This window comes from Styela clava, chromosome 12, assembly GCF_964204865.1.
Source record: "Styela clava chromosome 12, kaStyClav1.hap1.2, whole genome shotgun sequence".
Lineage (NCBI taxonomy): Eukaryota > Metazoa > Chordata > Ascidiacea > Stolidobranchia > Styelidae > Styela > Styela clava.
Window position 1 is genome coordinate 1648061 of NC_135261.1, and position 18880 is coordinate 1666940.

At 36.8% G+C, this 18880-nt stretch overlaps 2 long non-coding RNA genes across 3 annotated transcripts; both read left to right on the forward strand.

Annotated features, from left to right (window-relative positions):
* The first annotated feature begins 926 nt into the window (after positions 1–926).
* Positions 927–4108, forward strand: LOC144430755 (uncharacterized). 2 transcript variants are annotated; one of them, XR_013479701.1, is made up of 3 exons: positions 927–1491; positions 1574–1682; positions 1731–4108. It is a non-coding gene; the product is annotated as an uncharacterized LOC144430755 (long non-coding RNA). The 2 variants fall into 2 exon arrangements; XR_013479702.1 differs by lacking the exon at positions 1574–1682 and having other exon boundaries at positions 1140–1491.
* A 3457-nt stretch (positions 4109–7565) lies between these two features.
* Positions 7566–16291, forward strand: LOC144430364 (uncharacterized). Its single transcript, XR_013479490.1, has 3 exons — positions 7566–8165; positions 8276–8351; positions 15994–16291. It is a non-coding gene; the product is annotated as an uncharacterized LOC144430364 (long non-coding RNA).
* Positions 16292–18880: the final 2589 nt, after the last annotated feature.

Here is an 18880-nt window from a genome sequence, read left to right on the forward strand (position 1 = left end):
ACCACTGCTAAGCATTTCAGCATAACCGAAACTTATGCTGATTATATATAAGCGACAAATCTTTTCAATACCTCGTATTGTTGCATTGACTTCATCAGTCTCAGAAGAATGCACTAAATAGGAGAAGTCATTATTTTCTGAATTGGTACGACCTTTAGCCTTGTTGCAAAACATTCATTCATTATTTTCTGTAGATTCATTAAAAAATGAACAATGGAAGGACTTGCAGCCCACAGTCCCCCTCTATCGTGGCATTTTTAAGCGTCAGGAAGCTGTTCATTCGCCATCTTCTTAATGAAGTTTATAAAATTTGTAACATCATTTAAGCGGAATCACTACAGACAATGAAGGGAAATGAGGAAATGTTCCAAAAATATGAATGGCTAAAAAATCTGATTGAAGCACCCCAGAGGATATTTTCTGCTATTTACTGTTATTGTTTGCTATATATTTTATACTAAAAATGACACCATATTTGATAACTATGGTAGCTGTGTTGTTTGTATATGTACGTGATTATTCTTATGTCATTATTTGTTGTTATTCATATTAGTTAATGTTTGCTATATGTTGTGAACAGTAAGATTCGACAAATCTGGTAGCTATGTCGTATATGTACATAATTATACTTATTTGATTATTATGTAGAGACACACAAACATTCAACATATAGTTTTCACCATATAGACATATAGGCGACACAATAACATTTGATTCGAACAACTGAAAAAAAAGTTTCACAATAAACTGAGCATAGAACGCTAGGACATGTAATCTAGTGAACAGGGTTTATCAAGCGAACAGAGGTACCGTATTATGACCTAAATATTCATACTCTTTCGACTATGGACCTTTCCTCGACATCAAAACATCCGTATTTTCAACCAATCACAAGCGAGCAGATGTAAACAAACATTCTCCGCTGAAAAGTCGCTCAGACAACTTTGGACGCGTTCCGCACATGTTGCTGACGGTTTAGGGAGATCTTTGTCCTTTTTTTCGCTTTTTGTTCTCTTCACAGGGCTGCGAGAATTAGAAAGCGGTAATACTGTATGTTACTTGTTGCAAATCACGTTCACGAAATCTATATATCGATACTAAAAGGATGTACAGGTACGGTACCGTACAGGTCAACCAACTGCTATTTCGAACCAAAAAATAGTAGACAGTTATGCTGATGCAATCAAGGGTACCGGTAGCCTACCGTATGTCCATACGAAAGAATTCGCCTTCGATCGATGTTGCATTTTTATTAAACAGAATCTACTAGTGAATTATTTTGGTAGACTAACTCTTTGGATATGGTATTTGCCGGTCTGACAACCGGTACCGGTACGGTACCCCTGCCGTTCAAATGGAGTAAGATTTGTGCTATTTCCGAAGCTACATATTGACCGCTTAAAAGCAATGAGGTGGATGAAGGAATGCAACAGGCCTCACAGTCCATTCAATCTAGGAAAAATCACCAGAAATGCATACGTGTGTATCAAGGTAGGCCAACATTAATGTTGTTTTCGATACCTATGATATATTCAATATGTTAATTCTTATATGAAATAAATTTTCATACAAGCAATGCGTTCCATCATGCATTTTCATGGAGGCGATGGACCAACTGATGAATACCCTGACACTATATCAGATTCTTATTGCCCAACAAAAAGGCACCAACAAATTGTGAGGTAAGGATTACTTATACCATAATTCAACTTTGCATCATAATTTAACAGGATCTGTCACCAGATACTTTATTTGATACAGAGACGTGCGAATCTGACGAAAGTGAGAAAGGATTGTCAGGGATCCAACCAGATCTGCCCCCAGACTCTTTAGTTGAAACTACCTCAAGTGCCACTGAAGAAAATGACAGCGCTTTGTCAGACAGCAGAAAATTGTAAGCAAGCATCATCATCATTTTATTATGGTTCTCTGGCATAAAACAACACAAAAAGTCAACATGCAAACAAAATGCAGAGAAAACTGGAAGTCGAGCATAACTTAAAATAGATTTCAAAAAGTACGCGGCTACCTACTAGAAAAAGAAATAATAATAAAAAAAAGGGCACTGAAGAATTAACAAGAATCAGAATCGGGCAACACTTTTAACATAATTCGAAATGAGAAAACACATACTTCCTACAGCATTGGTGTCATATTTGCTAACTGTAAAAATGATGAATAAAGAAGGAAAATTAATATTGGATAGAATAGGATTCACATATTTATCCCGGGGAGAGGAAAGCCGATAAGACGGCTTATCCATATGGCGAACCACGGCCTCTCGTCCGGTTACCATTCCAAGTCAGGTATGGGATTAGTTATATTGTTTGTTTTCGGAAGCATGGACTTGGTGGTGGAGGAAGCCGTAACCGACCAGCGGTTACGTGAACCACCCAACGACGGCGAGGAGTCCAGCAATCCTCTCGCACATAACCATCCCTGCATGGGATTCGAACCTGCGAACCCATAGTTTCTTGGGGTATCCAGGTTTCAGTGAGTGCAGGAGTGAGTTAAACGATGGCGGAACATACGACTGCGACTCTGTGACGAAAGAAGAAGACTGTAGAACTCGTAGCTTGTGAACTGCGAACTATTAATAATGTTTCACGACAAGATGACGCAGAAATAGACGCTGGTACAGGCATTCAGGAGAGTTAGGGCAACCAGGAAAAAAGAGGTATACACGTGAGTATTGCGGACCTCCCAGCCCCTAGAAGAAAGGAAGGTAAGATAAGAGTATCTGTTCCTGCTAGTAAAGCTACAAGAAACTTACCAAACAGCCACTCCTTATAAACTTCGCAGTGATTAGAAAAAGTAGAAGAATCCCAAAACTCGAATATTGGGATGCAAAGTGAGTGAGTTTTACTGATAACCTGCCTAACGGATCGACATATTTGCTTAAAGACATGGAAAACTACGGTCTCAACTTTCTTGCAGAAATGGAGTAAGAAGAGGATATTTGTAGAAATTTATTATGATGTGATGACCCAGTCTGTCCTGCGACTGACAAAGCAAGCTATACAGTCGACACTAATATTAGGTTGATCTCTGGTTTGCGAAACGCGTTTATCTGGGTAATTCAATACTATTAGAATCCGAGATAATGTATAAACATTGTGGAAAATTCAGACGCCCGAAATGAATTTTTGGAGTTTACCGTTTTTAGCTCTTGTTTACAATTGTGTGTGTAAATGTGTTCGTGGATGTTGCAGTCTTTCGGAGGCAACCGGGAAATGTTCAGGTCACTGATCGACAGAATCTTTTTACTGGATGCGTGACACAATTATATTATACGTAATTATATATGTTTTTATTTTGCAGGTAATTATGTTTTTCGCCAAAACTGAGGAAGAACAAAGACATAAATTGGCTTTGACAAAATATATTTTGTCACTGCACTATTTGACTCAGGGCCTTAGTATCAAAGCGTTTTTAATATTATTTCTTACCTTTTAGAGTTCTTTAGTATATAACGTGATTACTGAAATAGCTAAAAATGAAAAGGGCAAAGTGGTTTTTGTCTGATGAAATTGAGGCACTGGTAGCTGGAGTTGCCCAACACCGTCAACAAGTGTGTGGGGCTTCGGCGCTTACTCTGAGAGTGTCACGACACAAGCAAAAGAGCAGCGTGGAAAAATATTTCAAACAAGGTATGTACGAAGTATGGAAGTTTATGAAAACTACAGAATGCTATAAGTTAAATTTTTGATAGGTTTACTGGTGGGATAGCACTTGTTATCATCTATCGAAGCTTGATAGAAAAAGATTAGCATGAACTTGTTTTAAAGTAGTCCTAAAATTGATAATTTACACTATGAAAAATTCAATCAATTTAGAATATTCCCAGTACCAGTACTTTCAAAATGATTTGCGGTTAAGGCGCTGACTTCCTAGCTAGAGTTTTAAAGTTCATTAAACGTACTTTGACTTTGTTGCCTAGAAATTCACGTCACTAAATCGTCACAGACAACGAAACCGCCAGTCTGATTATGTTACTGAATTAGCTAAGGGTTTGTCAATTTTGAGGCAAAAATATTTTTTTTTTCACAATCAGAGTACCCGACTCAGAACTCTAAAAATTGGACCATTTAAAATCTACTCTCCTAAAAAATTTGCATATGACTCACTCACGACACCAGGTTGATGGAAATTTTGACTCCAGCATAAAAACCTCATTTGTCTATAGAGAATTTTCGGTCAACATGAGACATAAACTGCGGTCTCGATTCCTTCGCTCTGACTCAATAGCGACACCATCACTTATCGTGTCTCCATCACTTATTTTCCAATAACTCGCTAACTATACGAAACAATTCATTCAAAATCACTGGGCTTCTGGTCCGAGATATGGTGGATACAAATGCAAAATTTGGAGCATATTCAGCCTTGCTTTCGTGAGTACGAAAGTATCTAACAGACAAATACCTATCAACATACTTACAGATCGAGATCGATAAGTAATAATTGCAACTTATATAGAATATATATGTATATCATGCAGCTATTGACATAATACACTCAGATAGTGAGGGTTCGCGACGATCGGATGACACTCACTGTGAAGTAAAAAGACATAGACTGACACCTAAAGAAAACAGTAACCTGAAAAAGTAATTTTGCTTTCAGTTACTTATAAGTATTATTTTCATCAAGTAAAAAATTAATAATTTGAAGAGTTTTTTTTACCATTGCCAACAAAGAGTATTATTTTTAGTATGGTATTGTGGGTGAAGCAAGCACTTGCATGATATGAAAAAGACAACAACGTCTTTCAATTCCAAGATGACAATCCTCAAAAAGTATCTATGTGGTAAAACTCCTGTACAATGGTAAGTTTTCTTAAATCCCGCTGTTTTCATAATCAATGCTGTGATCTGTCGACAAGGTGTGCTTGCAAAGGTTCAAATTTCAAAAATACTTAATCCAATTTGAGTTCCGTACCATAGCTGACAAATTCAGGTACTGAGAGCGTTGATAGCTCTTCAAGCTAATGATTGACCTATTCTGAGTATAAGATTAAAAAAATATAGTTTAAACATGTCGCAATGCGCCAGTTATTCTCATAGATAGGATGGATTAGGTCGCGTTTGGGCATTTTACGTACTCTTTAACTTTTCGAAGAGAGATTGCATGTTGGGATATGTTTGTAATTTTTATAACAAATTGTGTAATTGTATACTTCTTGCTGCCCGGTTTTATTTACATCGTTGTAAGATACAGAAAAAGAAACAACTGTTCAATGATTTTACCACATATCTGTGGTAGACTACTAACTTGTTTTTAGCTAATACCTTCTGATATCAGGGCCACGAGGTGGTGATGTGAATATTCATGATGATTTATGTTTATTTTGACAATTACTTTCTTTCAAATATATCTTTCAATTTCAAGTAATTGAATAATTAAAAAGAGCACACAAGTTTGTGCTGCGCACGAAACATGCATCTACGCCAAGAAAACAAAGCGCCAGAACCACCGACTATTGACATACTGATTCAATAAACTCTGGATCTGTGAAAACCTTGAATGTTTGTTTTTTTCACGAATGTAAGTGAACATAGGGTAGAAACTGTTTCACTACACAAGAAATATCTGAAATATAAAATAGAATGTTTTTAACTAACTGACATTCATTTGCCTTCATAGTGGTAATAATTATGCAATTTTCTTTTGAACAGTTCAGATATTCTGCAATTAAATAATATTTCCGAACATAAAGCCAACTATTCAACCATTTTCCATCAATAAATATGATATTTTCTTGCAGAAATGTTCTGCCTACATCTCCTGTCACTGAGTTACCATCTGTCACTGAGTTATCATCTGTCACTGAGTTATCATTTGTTACTGAGTTATCATTTGTCACTGAGTTATCATCTGTCACTGAGTTACCACCTGTCACTGAGTTACCATCTGTCACTGAGTTATCATCTGTCACTGAGTTATCATTTGTTACTGAGTTATCATCTGTTACTGAGTTATCATCTGTCACTGAGTTATCATCTGTCACTGAGTTATCATCTGTCACTGAGTTACCAACTGTCACTGAGTTATCATCTGTCACTGAGTTACCATCTGTCACTGAGTTATCATTTGTTACTGAGTTATCATCTGTCACTGAGTTATCATCTGTCACTGAGTTATGATCTGTTACTGAGTTATCATCTGTCACTGAGTTACCATCTGTCACTGAGTTATCATCTGTCACTGGGTTATCATCTGTCACTGGGTTATCATCTGTCACTGAGTTATCATCTGTTACTGGGTCACTTGAAGGTTAGTCAGTTTTATAGCAAGAATTTTTGTTTTTTTACAAGCAGAGTACCCGACTCAAAACTAAATTTTGGACCATTTGAAATCTACTATGCTAAAAAAATTTCACTCACGACTCCAAGTTGATGGAAATTTCGACTACAGCATAAAAACCTCATTTGTTTACAGAGAATTTTCCGTCAACATGAGACTTCACAGATTTCCACTTCACCAAATCTCTCGACACGAAGCGTTCGACATCTGCGCCTAATTCCATGCTAAGGATCAAATAATTGCAACTTATATAGAATATATATATATTTCATTCAGCCATCGATATAATACACTCAGATAGTGAGGGTTCGCGACGATCGGATGACACTTACTGTGAAGTAAAGACATAGACTGACACCTAAAGAAAACAGTAACCGGAAAAAGTAATTTTGCTTTCAGTTACTTATAAGTATTATTTTCATCGAGTAAAAAGTTAACAATTTGAGTTTTCACCATTGCCAGCAAACATAGTATTATTTTTCGTATGGTATTGTGGATAAATGGAGCACATGCATGATATGAAAAACGTCTTTCAATTCCAAGATGACAACCCTAAAAAGTATCTACGTGGTAAAATTCGAAGAATAATATCTTCCTGTAGGGTGGTAAGTTTTCCCAAATCCCGCTGTTTCCATAATGCTGTGATCTGTCGACAAGGTGTTCTTGTAATGGTTTAAATTTCAAAAATACTTAACCCGATTTGAGTATTCGTACCATAGCTGACAAATTCAGGTACTGAAAGCGTTGATAGCTCTTCAAGCTAATGATTGACTTATTCTAAGTGTAAGATTAAAAAAATATAGTTTAAACATGTCGCAATCAGAGATGTACCGATACCAGTTTTGTCGTCCATACCGATCCGATACCAACTGAAAACGCCGATATTACAAAGCGGCCGATATTTCGATACTATGTAAATAGTGCCTCGCGTGTGCAGGGCAGACGGGTTAAAACACTGCTCCGCGAAGCATTTCCAGGGGGTCCGCGAATAAATTAAAATTTTAGGAAATTATTTGCAGTTTAACATCGTTTTTTTTTTTGTAATACGATCGAACATTTGCTGCCTATGACAATAGCCTACAAAAACTATTTTGATTTATCTCCCGTAGACCTATTGTGACAAATACGAGTTATGACATGACAATGATAAATACGAGAACGCAGCTACAGTGATCACTTTCTCAGTTTTGGTGCGCCATATTGCCGTCGTGCCCGAAAGTATCGATGGAACATGGAAGCATTACGTGTTATTGTTCCATTCGCCTCCACTTACCTTTGTGAAAATGAATTTTCTGCTCTCGTTCCTATCAAATCCAAGGCTCGTAACCAACTAAACGTCGAAGACGATATGCGTCTATCGTTATCAAGAACACGACCACGTATTTCAAGACTTGCTTCTGATATGCAACAGCAGACATCCCATTGAGTGTATTCGATTTGACAAAATAAATGAAAATGTCCACTAGTTTGGTGTTATTTTTGACTTGGTCAAATATGTATGGAACATTAGGTTGTTGTTTAAGCTATAAACTAAATTTTAAATAAAAAACTTTTGAGGAGTCCGCGACCGCTTTGAGAGCATCAGAAGGGCCCGCAAAGACAAAAAGGTTGAGAACCACTGTTCTATAGTCTTTCGGGCTGCAGTGAACAACCAGTACAAATTATCAAAAGAAAATTGGATCTTTGCTAGTACCATCTACAGTTGACCTTTTATTGCAAAAGACAAAAGGAGGAATTTTAAAAATAACCATATTTGGGACCAGAATGGAGTCACATTGATGTGAAGTCATCTCTATCAGTTCTGAAAGACTAGATAAACAGAAAATATATCTTCAGGCTGTAGCGGATAACCAGTACAGGTTAGTGTTTTTTCTTTTAATTCTTACCAGTATAAGTTTTTATTTCAATCACATGTATGGTTTGACCAGAGCTACAATTTTATATTATTTGGCTTGCTACCGGATGTCAGATACAAAAGTGTAAAGATGTCATATAGCCTCCACGATGCCACAGTACATCTATAGGAAATCGCAATGTCTCCAAAGGTAAGAAATGTTGAGCATTACAAATTCCTAAGTGTTTGAATCTTACTAAATATACAATTCTGATTCACGTTCATATAACCATCAGGCATCAATAGAGATTCGTTGGTGATAGTTACCCCTATTGGCTTGACTACTAAGTGCATTCTCTAGGTCTGGCCCTATACACAAACAAGAGGTGTAACGAACACAAACAGTGAGATAATTACCGTATCTTCGACAGGTGCTTATCAGATGCCTAAATAGGACTGTTGAGGTATTTTCGCAGGTACCGGTATTTATGACTGTGGCTTGAGAGAAGGAAAAGAAAATTAGTTACTTCCGAGAACAACTCGACTAGTATTGGTAACAAATATTGGTCAATAAAGCAGCCAAAGCACTCAGAAATGTGCGGCTGGAGTAAAAATATTTAGATACTTTCAAGGCCAACTCGGCTAGCAAAAATCGAACAATAAAGCAGCCAAAGCACTCATAAAATATGAGACGGAAGAAGAAAAAAAATTAGATACTTCCTAGGCCAACTCAGCTGGCAAAATCGATCAATGAAGCAGCCAAAGCACTCAAAAATGTGTTGCGGGAGAGGAAATAATTAGATACTTCCCAAGCCAACTCGGCTGGCAAAAATCGATCAATAAAGCAGCCAAAGCACTCAAAAATGTGTTGCGGGAGAGGAAATAATTAGATACTTCCCAGGCCAACTCGACTGGCAAAAATTGATCAATAAAACAGCCAAATCACTCAAAAATGTGTTGCGGGAGAAGAAAAAATTTAGATACTTCCGAGGCCAACTCGGCTTGCAAAATCGATCAACAAAGCAGTCAAAGCACTCAAAAAATATGCGACGGCAGAAAAAATAATTAGATACTTCCGAGGCCAACTCGACTGGCAAAAATCGATCAATAAAGCACTCAAAAATGTGTTGCGGGAGAGGAAATATTTAGATACTTCCGAGGCCAACTCAGCTAGAAAAATCGACCAATATAGCAGCCCAAGCACTCAAAAATGTGCGACGGGAGAAGAAATAATTAGATACCTCCGAGGCCAACTCGGCTGGCAAAAATATGCAACAGGAGAAATTAGATACTTCCTAGCTAGGCCAACTCGGCTAGCAAAAATCGATCAACAAAGCACTCACACAATAATTTGCGACTGGAGAAGAAAGTAGGCTACTTTCGAAGCCAGCAAAATCTTCAAAAAGGCTACTTGAGCATTCAAAATGTGGGATGGGAGGATTCGACGCTAACTCGACTGGCAGAAATCTATAAATAAAGCTGCCAAAGCATTTAAAAAATTTGCGAAACTCCATTGCAAAGGGCAAAAAGAGAATTGTAATAGAATTACAAATAGTTGTATCTTGAGAAACAGGCGGCTACAACAAGAAAGAGTTGCAGAATGATAGGAAATAAACATCTTTCTCTAATGCAGTGAATTCGTAAATTCCGTTTTTCACTGTTTTTGCAAGGTTTCTAGTGGTTGTTAACAGTTTTTCACTGTTTTTGCAAAGGCGACTGCAACAAGGAGGAGCGGCAAAATGATAGGAAATAAACATCTTTCTTTAATGTAATGAATTCGTTAATTCCGAATCCATAAAACCCCTTTTGAAGTCAACTATGTGTGAGCTATTTTTTCAGATACATAGGACAGCCGAGAACAGTATTGGTCGCCTGAGAAGCAGATAATGTATTCTGCTACGACTTGACGTAAAAGTCTTAAGGCACACAAGGTTGTTGCTGCAAAACATTCACGCAACGGAACAATCACATGTGTCAAGAAAACGAAGCAACGAAACCACCAACTACAGAGTATAGACATTCTAATTTCAACACCTGTGGAAATGAGAAAAGAAAGAAAAATCAGACTCTTTCGTCGTCAACTCGACTGGCAAAAGTCGGTAAATATAGCTGCTAAAGCACTCAAAACAGCGCGTTAGGTGAAAGTAGGAAGAATTAGGGATTTTTTCGACGTCAATCCTGACTGGCAGAAATCAATAAATAAAACTACCAAAGCAATCAAAATGTGCGATGGGAGAGGTAAAAAACCAGATTCATTCGACCATGAATAAAACTACAAAAAATGTGCGTAACTTTATTGCAAAAGGCAAATAGAGGAACCCGAAACAAACTTTGATTGGAAACACGAATAGAACCAACGGTTGCTAGCGCAATTTTGAGATAACCGAACTCATTTGTAAACAGTTGGTTTTCGAGAGAAACACACAGGCGGCTACAACAAGGAAGAGTCGTGGAATGATAAGAAATAAATATCCTTGTTTAATGCAGTGAATGGCCTAAGTTCATTCTGGTTTATAAATTTGTTGTTTTCTTTTTAGATTGTTTGTTTACTAAGCAAAACAGAAGGGAATCGTTATAATTTGCATTTCGACAGGAGCCCTAGCTACGGGGTCTGCTCTCAGACTTAATCAGGATGATGAATACCCCAGCGAAGTAATTAATTATCTCACACAGGTACTTTAAAATGTACAAACAGGCCTGTTGAACTTAACTACGTGTGAGCTATTTCTTCAGGTAAATGTGGCAGTTGGGAACAGTTTTGGTCACCTGAAAGCCGGGTGGTGTATTCTTATTCGGCTTGACGTACCGTGTTTCCCCGAAAATGAGTCTTATCTAAATTTTCTACCGGAAAATAACACTAGGGCTTATTTTCGGGGGAAGTCTTTCAATTTCATTTATCAAAAACAAAATTACAAAGTGAAGAATTACGAGATTTTCAAATATACAAAATATGAAAATCGATACCCATATACTTATAAGTAACACGTTTTTATTCAAAATAACTGCAAAACATAGATTATCAATCATTTTAAACGTGTAGGAGAGATTGGTTGCTATCGACTAGGTCAAACTGAAAATTCGCATTATTGACTAGGTCCTATTTTAATTAAGGGAAGGGCTCATATTAAAATCATTTTTCAAGATCCAGTCTACGTCTTATTTTCGGGGAAACACGGTACCTCAACCCCTCAACTAAACACTTGTGAAAATAGAAAAAGGAAGAAGAATTAAGACTCTTTCGACGCCAACACGGCTTAATAACGATAACAAAGAACTAAAAAAAATGTGCGAAACTTTGTTGCAGAAGACAAAAAGAGGAACTTGTAAAGAACTCTAAATGAGAACAGAGGGTGGCTAGAGAAGAGTTCCAGGAAACGAGAACAGAACTTTGGAAATGGTCGACGCTGCCCACAATATTTTACGTATTGATGAATCCTAAGAAAATTTCTGGAATATTGGCGACAGTGTATTCGATGTACCACAACGAGTGTGACGCCCACGCGGTTAGAATTTGAAAATTTAGGCCGCAAACCAAAAGCTGCAGTGCAAAACAAGTAATGCACATCTTATAACGTTGATGTTAGTTCTGCTCAAATCGTTTTGTTACGTAACAATGCTAAGGAGTCGTCGATTTTCGGCGTCTTGTGGTTTGATCGCACCGGCAAAATTACGAAGGCTTTCAGAATGATGTCGAAAGCGAAACCTCTCAGTGGCGCACAGAAACGCAGAACAGGAAGAAGGTACGAAAAAAATTAAAGTAACCAAGATAAACTGCAAATTTTAGGTTACCACTGCCTTTTTATAGCGACATGTTATGCTTTTTGACAAAATAAAAAAAGCGCTGTTTTAGCTTATGTCCGAGAGTTTTTAAGGTCATTTCCACGAAATATTTTTGCGGGGGGAGGGGGGGGGGACACGAGAGTCTTGCTACGCCACTGCATAGTGACTTTTTTAGAAGTGTGCATTGAACTGGTAGCCCTCAGCTTAATCCGTACCTAGAAAGTAGCACACGGCTTCGGAAAAGCTGGTGACCCCTGACATAGTGCAACAAGCATTAGCTAAAATTGATGGAATTGAACCATATGACATTGTGCTAATTTATGTCATTATGGATGGTGGCAACATGTTAGAAGAAGACTAGCTGTTACCACCACCAAAATCGTTTACATTACGCAAAGCGCGCTTTTTATTGTAGGCTTCCCTGCGCGGCCGCAATAAAAAGCAGTCGGGATGGTAGTGGCAATGGCAGTATACTACTATATACCAGTGGTCCTCAAACGCCGGTCCGCGGGAACCTTGCTGCCGGTCCGCCAAATATATTCCAATATTAATATATTATAAGCAAATTGCAAAATACAGAGTATAGAATAGACGATATTTCCATTCATTTTGTCATTTTTTTCAACACTTATTGATTCGTAGTACCGGTATTCGTCTAACAACCAAACTCGGTGAGCGGTCTTCTACCCATTCTAGGCCCAGAACGGCTGGAGTTAAGTCTATGACCTCATAACGGTAGCTAAGGTACGGTACCTGATTGAGAACTTTGCAGTTTGCACGTTCCGTAGTTTGAAAGTAGTCCTATAAACTTTTGGATTGTTAATCCTCTTGCAAAGGATATTAATTAGTGCAATCTTAACATTGATGAGAAAGAATCGATGATTTAGCTTTCCTGCGATATCACGTTGATGTCCAAGCATAAAGTGTTGCCATTATAACAGTTTCGGATATTTCTTGAAAACGAATATTCCGAGCTCAGTGACAAGGCCAATAAAAAACTGCTGTTTTTTGTACAACTCATCTTTGTGAGAATAGATTTTCATCGTTATCTCTCATCAAGACCAAACAGAGAAATCGTGCGGAATGATGTGGGACTCTTGAAGTGCATAGAACCAAACAACACAATGAAGCAACGTTAGCAGTTATAACATCCAACGAGAGTAATAATATTCAAAGATTTGGTGAGATTGCAGACTTTGGTGGAACGCAAAGACGATTCGCAGTGATGACAAAACTTGCTATGTGAATGGATGAAAAGATGGAACATTAAAGCAGCAAAAACATCATCAGCACAAAAAGACGAAGACTACAGGGAGATGATAAAATAATACTAGGGAGAGAGACGATGAAGGAAAAACAGTAACGACATATGACTGTTAGAGAATATGGGAAATTCCACCAAAAAACGTAAACGTTCTATCAATCCATTATTTCTCGATAAGTACGGGATTGCTGAGGTTAGTGGTAAAGGAATATGTGTTGTGTTACTGTCATGTCAGAAGAGGCCCACAAGAGAGTTTTCCATTATTAGTTTAATCAAGCCGTAGGCAGTTTTATGCAGACTTCAATCACAAAAAGAAAAGATTGAAATAATTTTTTTTACAATACCGCTTTTCTTATTGCTCAGCATAAGCGACCTTTCACTGAGGGTGGGACTATCATAAAGCCTGCTTTAAACAACTTTTGTGAAATATTTGAGGGTGAACTATTTGCTAGAAAAGTAACCTAGATTGAAATAAAGTGATTGAATGTGTATGGGGAATGGATGGGGCCCCATGAATGATGGGAAAGAATATTGGAGTTCTGGGAATTCTTTCAAGGGAGTATCATCACATTAAGATAAACTACTGTATGATCCATCGTCAGAATTTGGCCTCAAAAAACTTGTCTCCAAAATTCTCTGATGTGATGCAGATAGTCATATCGACTGTCACTTACGTGAAAGCTAGAGAACTAAATTGTCGCTTGTTCAAACAATTGTGCATTACTGAAAATTTAAATCATCACACATTATTAATGCACACTGCTGTCAGGGGGAAAAACTTTGGAAAGGGTTTTCCTTCTTCGTCGTAAACTTGCCATATTTTTGCAAGAGAATGCTCGTGTTGAATAGGCTTGCACGTAATTGACAAAAATCAATTCCGTAATTACGGCCAAATCGATTACGTAATGACCCCGTAATTGCGATATTTTTTTCACACATTTAAACCTATCATAACAACCAATTTAATCCACTTCTATTCCGAATGGGACATCGGAGTTTGGTTTTCATATTACCGGCAGTACTACACGCCGGCTACAGATGTTAAAGACAAATATCAAGAAGTGAATTCAAAATAATTTTATTCTGATTTTTATCTTTCGTATTAGCTTTGATTTTTTTTATCCACTTTATCACCAAATTTTATGCGATCAATTTTATCATTACCAACACTGGTAATATATTTAGGAAACGATAGTTCACTTTTTAAAAATCGTATTAACGTATTAATACGACTTTCGTATTAAATAAGAATTCCGGGTTGCTAATTTATTAATCAACTACAAGCGTATTCTCTCGTTTGATTATACTTTCGCTTGACTCGCGACGAAGACCTGTTATTTCACCGTTTTCTACAATATCCGACTTTACTACTTAGTTAGCATTTTATGATAATTATTGATGCCGACTTATTGACGATATTCCGAATTCCATGCTTCATTCTACATTAAATCATTTCGCGGCCTAAAAGTTATAACATTATTTGCGATAAATTTAGATCAAATATTAATTATTTGCGCATTATTTAAAATACCGTACTTATATGACATGCCTTCTCCGAAAATACAAAGTTATGTCGCAAAACAATGCATTTTGTGACATTTATTTTGCACTCATGAAAATATTAATTTATTTTTCTAACTCAAGTCGACAATCCTATTTGCCAAGATTGACACAAGTTTGGTCGAGTGCCGGTGGTATTCGAGTCGACGATAAATCAAAATAAGTTGCCGCATTTGGTAAAGACAGGTAATCATATTTGGCCGACATATTGCGAGGCATTGTGAAAAACATATTGAGAAATGCCAAGTCCGGACAGATATATAACGATAAAATCGGTAACAGAACATCAAGATTTTGTAATAGAAAATGGATCTCGCGCCGAAAAGACTAAGTTGCGTCGGTTCATTACGCAATTTCTCTTCCGTCTTTATATTGCTGTTTGATAAGCGCGACATTAATTATCACGGCATTTACAAAAAGACCATGTTTTATAAGTTGATCTCTTACATTCTTTAGTCATTTCACCCGAAGAAGTTGAAACCAGGTGTGTTGACGTCCATCGGTCTCAACACAATTCTATTCTTTATCTACGGTTAATATGTACATTGGCCATCCTAGATAAGTTGATAATAGGTTAGTAAATGACGCGTTATGCCTTCCCCATCTGCCTAACAAGAGAGAGAGAAACGGCTGCGAATACCGGAACTCTAACTTCTTTTGCTTAAACTTTAATTTTTTACAATCGACGGAATTGACTGCTCTGAAGAGAGCTCGTTTCAATCGCGAAAGCGCTCGACCAATAATTACGACTTTACGTAATTCGTAACTTCCCTTCCGTAACTCGAAATAATTCCGTAATTCCGTAAATCCGTAAATTACGTGCAAGCCTAGTGTTGAAACGCAAAACATTGCTGCAAGCAGTAAGAAAATCTTCGCTAATGTTTTGGGTCTATTTATAGACGGAAGCTGAATTCATGTGAGGCCACTGTAATGGACGCAGAACGCATTTTTGTATTTCGTGTTTATTTCTATTTATTGCTTTTGAGAGAGTGAGAATTAGTGAATATGTTTATTTTGCACGCTATTGGTCGCGGCATTCGACCGACGACGAGACTTGCTTATTGTTTGCTTCTTCTGTTGCTGTCGTTATGCGTGAGTGGGGCGAGCTATTATGGCGCAATTTGCTGTTAAATGCGTTCTACTACAGTAACCATTTTTCATTGTCGAGGAAATAACAAAGTTATCTGCAATTGGAATCGCTAAAATGTCCGTGTACTTTGCATGTTTTTAAAATATCTAACTTTTTCAGGTGAAGGAAAGAAAGAAGCGGAGGAGAAGGGAATTAGAATGAGGAATTGATTACATAGATAGCTTACCTTGCCTGGGAACGATGAGACAAATGTTGTCAGATGGTATAAGGAGAGGGTATCAAGCCAAATCACTTTCCCAAACAGAAACAGCAACCCATTTGATTCTGAAATATCGAGGAACAATCTTTGAATATACTTCCATTTTGAAATTCCATGAAAAATTTGTATTCTTTTTAGGAAAAAAAGAGAAGCATTGGATATAAAACCTTTAAAATCACCAGGTATGTTTTTACTATTTTCAAAAAAAACTTGACTTCAACCATTTTTTCAATATCATAGCAGTAGCTAGTGGAACTATTAAACACAATATTTCGAAATATTATATATTTCATTTACGTATGGCTGTATGGATTCAGTGTTGTGATAATTAGTGTTATCAATTAAACTCATCATACATATTCATAAATGCTGATATTCGTCATTTTTTTAGTTAATCAAGATCAATTGCAGAAATCTGTGCTTGTAAAATTACAATATATTCAAATTTTTATGGTTTTTCAGTTGTACCTGAAAGGATCGAGAGTTAATTGACAAGTTTTTTTTATATCACTCGCATTCACCATGAATGTACAAGTAGACACTGATATTTAACAATATGTAAGGCAGTGCTTCTTAAACTTATCAAGTCGTGTCATTTTTTAGAATTTGTGAGGTCTCGTGCCCCACCTCAAAATTAATCAGCTAACTATAAGCTACAAATAACAGATAGTAAGGCGAAGTTTGTTCCAGAATCTGTGAACTAACAGCATGAATTTGAACTTGTAAACATGCTCCACGCTAAGGATATTAGAGACAAGCACAACAGCTTTATGTAATCTCAAAAAAAAAGAAAGAAAAGTAAATATCCAATATAAGGCGGGCAATATCAAGTCCAACAAATATTTTCTATTTTAATTAGCGTCACATCCCCTAAAACCGTTAGAGCATAGGTTCTCAAAGTGCTCCGTACGGAGCCCCAGGGCTCCGCGAGAGAAACCCAGGGGCTCCGCGAGCTATTCGATTACTTTTCAAAATAATGACTTGGCTAATTTCGTAACTGCTCAAAGAAGCAATAACAGCTTTGATAAAATTTGACAACAATATAGCCTCAAAAAATGGCAAAGATGCGGAATTAAAAAATGACATTATTTATAAGCTGGAGCGCAGCCAGGATTCTTAAGAGGTGGGGATTTGATTCGGAAATTTCCGCGCAACATTCTTTGCGATTATAAAAAAAACGGATAACCAGATTTCTGTTGCGTAAAATATTCAATGCATGGCCGTTAAAGTGTCTTGTCGTAATATTTCAATTGTACTCATAGTTACTCACGTTTCATTCGAGATTACTATCAGGATTACTGAAATGAAAGAATACTATTCTAAAATAACATAAAATACGTGATAAACTGCCAACTATAAATAAATTGGAGTCGTATTTTTGCGATATTGGAATTTGTCAAACTTGATTTGTTCTTTTGCACTTGAGATTATAATTAAGCAAGATATCGCCGTTTAAAAACTCACAAGATCTGGGCAAAATACGAACGAATAAAATTTATTTTAACGCATGCGGCTCCGTCGGTAGAATAAAAAAAGATAAATCGCGCACACAATTGACTGTGTTTCGATTTCGCAGTTACTATGCGATGAATAACCGAAGAAAACCTAACATAACACCAAATTTTGTGATTTACAATGCCTATAAAAGCGTTTTAATCTGACGTGAGTCTGCTAAAACCAAACATATAGTGTGATCTTTTATTTTGAGTTTTAATATTTTAGAATGCCGTTTTTCAATCAAAAAATTTGGGTTGCGGATTCACCTCTTTATTATTAATTATTATTTTTAGCACTTCGTCGCCGATGACTATATGGTAACATGTTTTTCACATAAAACTCATAATTCCCCACGAGAACAAAAAAGCAATTATCGTCGTCACTGTGGAACAATACATGTTATATGCCAAAGAAAATTTTTGATTTAGGGAGAATAAACACCGGCGTAAAGATGTTTAAAAACATGCCATGCTGACGAAAACTATCGGTGATTGTGACAAAATGCAATCGCGCACGTTATTAGCGGCCTTCCGAAAATATCAAAAGGGAAAAGATTCGACCCCTAGTTTAATATGTTTGTCAAGTGTCAAATTTACAGCTTTAGTAAGAGTATATAGAATTTATCTTTGAAATTGAGATTTATTTATGACTTGCATTAACCCTATTAAAAAAGGTTCAGCATTTAAATTAAGTAAAGTACGTTTAACTTGCTCAGGAATATTAATCTGAAAGTAACAATTTTAACATTTATTTCGGGGCTCCGTGAATAATAGTCAACCTTTTCAAGGGCTCCGCAACACCAAAAGTTTGAGAACCCCTGCGTTAGAGTACCACTGATGTAAGGGGTGTATATAGGACTTGAATCTGAGATGTTGCGATGCCAACACAGTTTAGCTTTAGCCCAATGGTTTTATAACAGTTGGACTACTGATAGGCTTTAATTTCAGTAATCTTACATGATACAACTAATCGCTGGTGTAACCTCCATTCCACTTGACGGGACTTTCACAGTAGAAATTATAATAACGTATGGGTTGTGAAAAATATTCCACTACCTATTAGAGAGAAGATGGATACCGTTGTGGCCATTTGATAGTTATGTTAGCTCTTTAGCCAGACATCTGTATCTACAATGGATCCTGACACGAATAATGCAAGAAACACATATATAAGTATCAAATAAGGAATTCAACGACTTAGAGAAAATCACTCAGAATGAAACTAAATTATATCGCCAGAAGCTCTGAGTCTAGATCTAGAACAATTCTAGAAATACTTCTAATCGGTTCC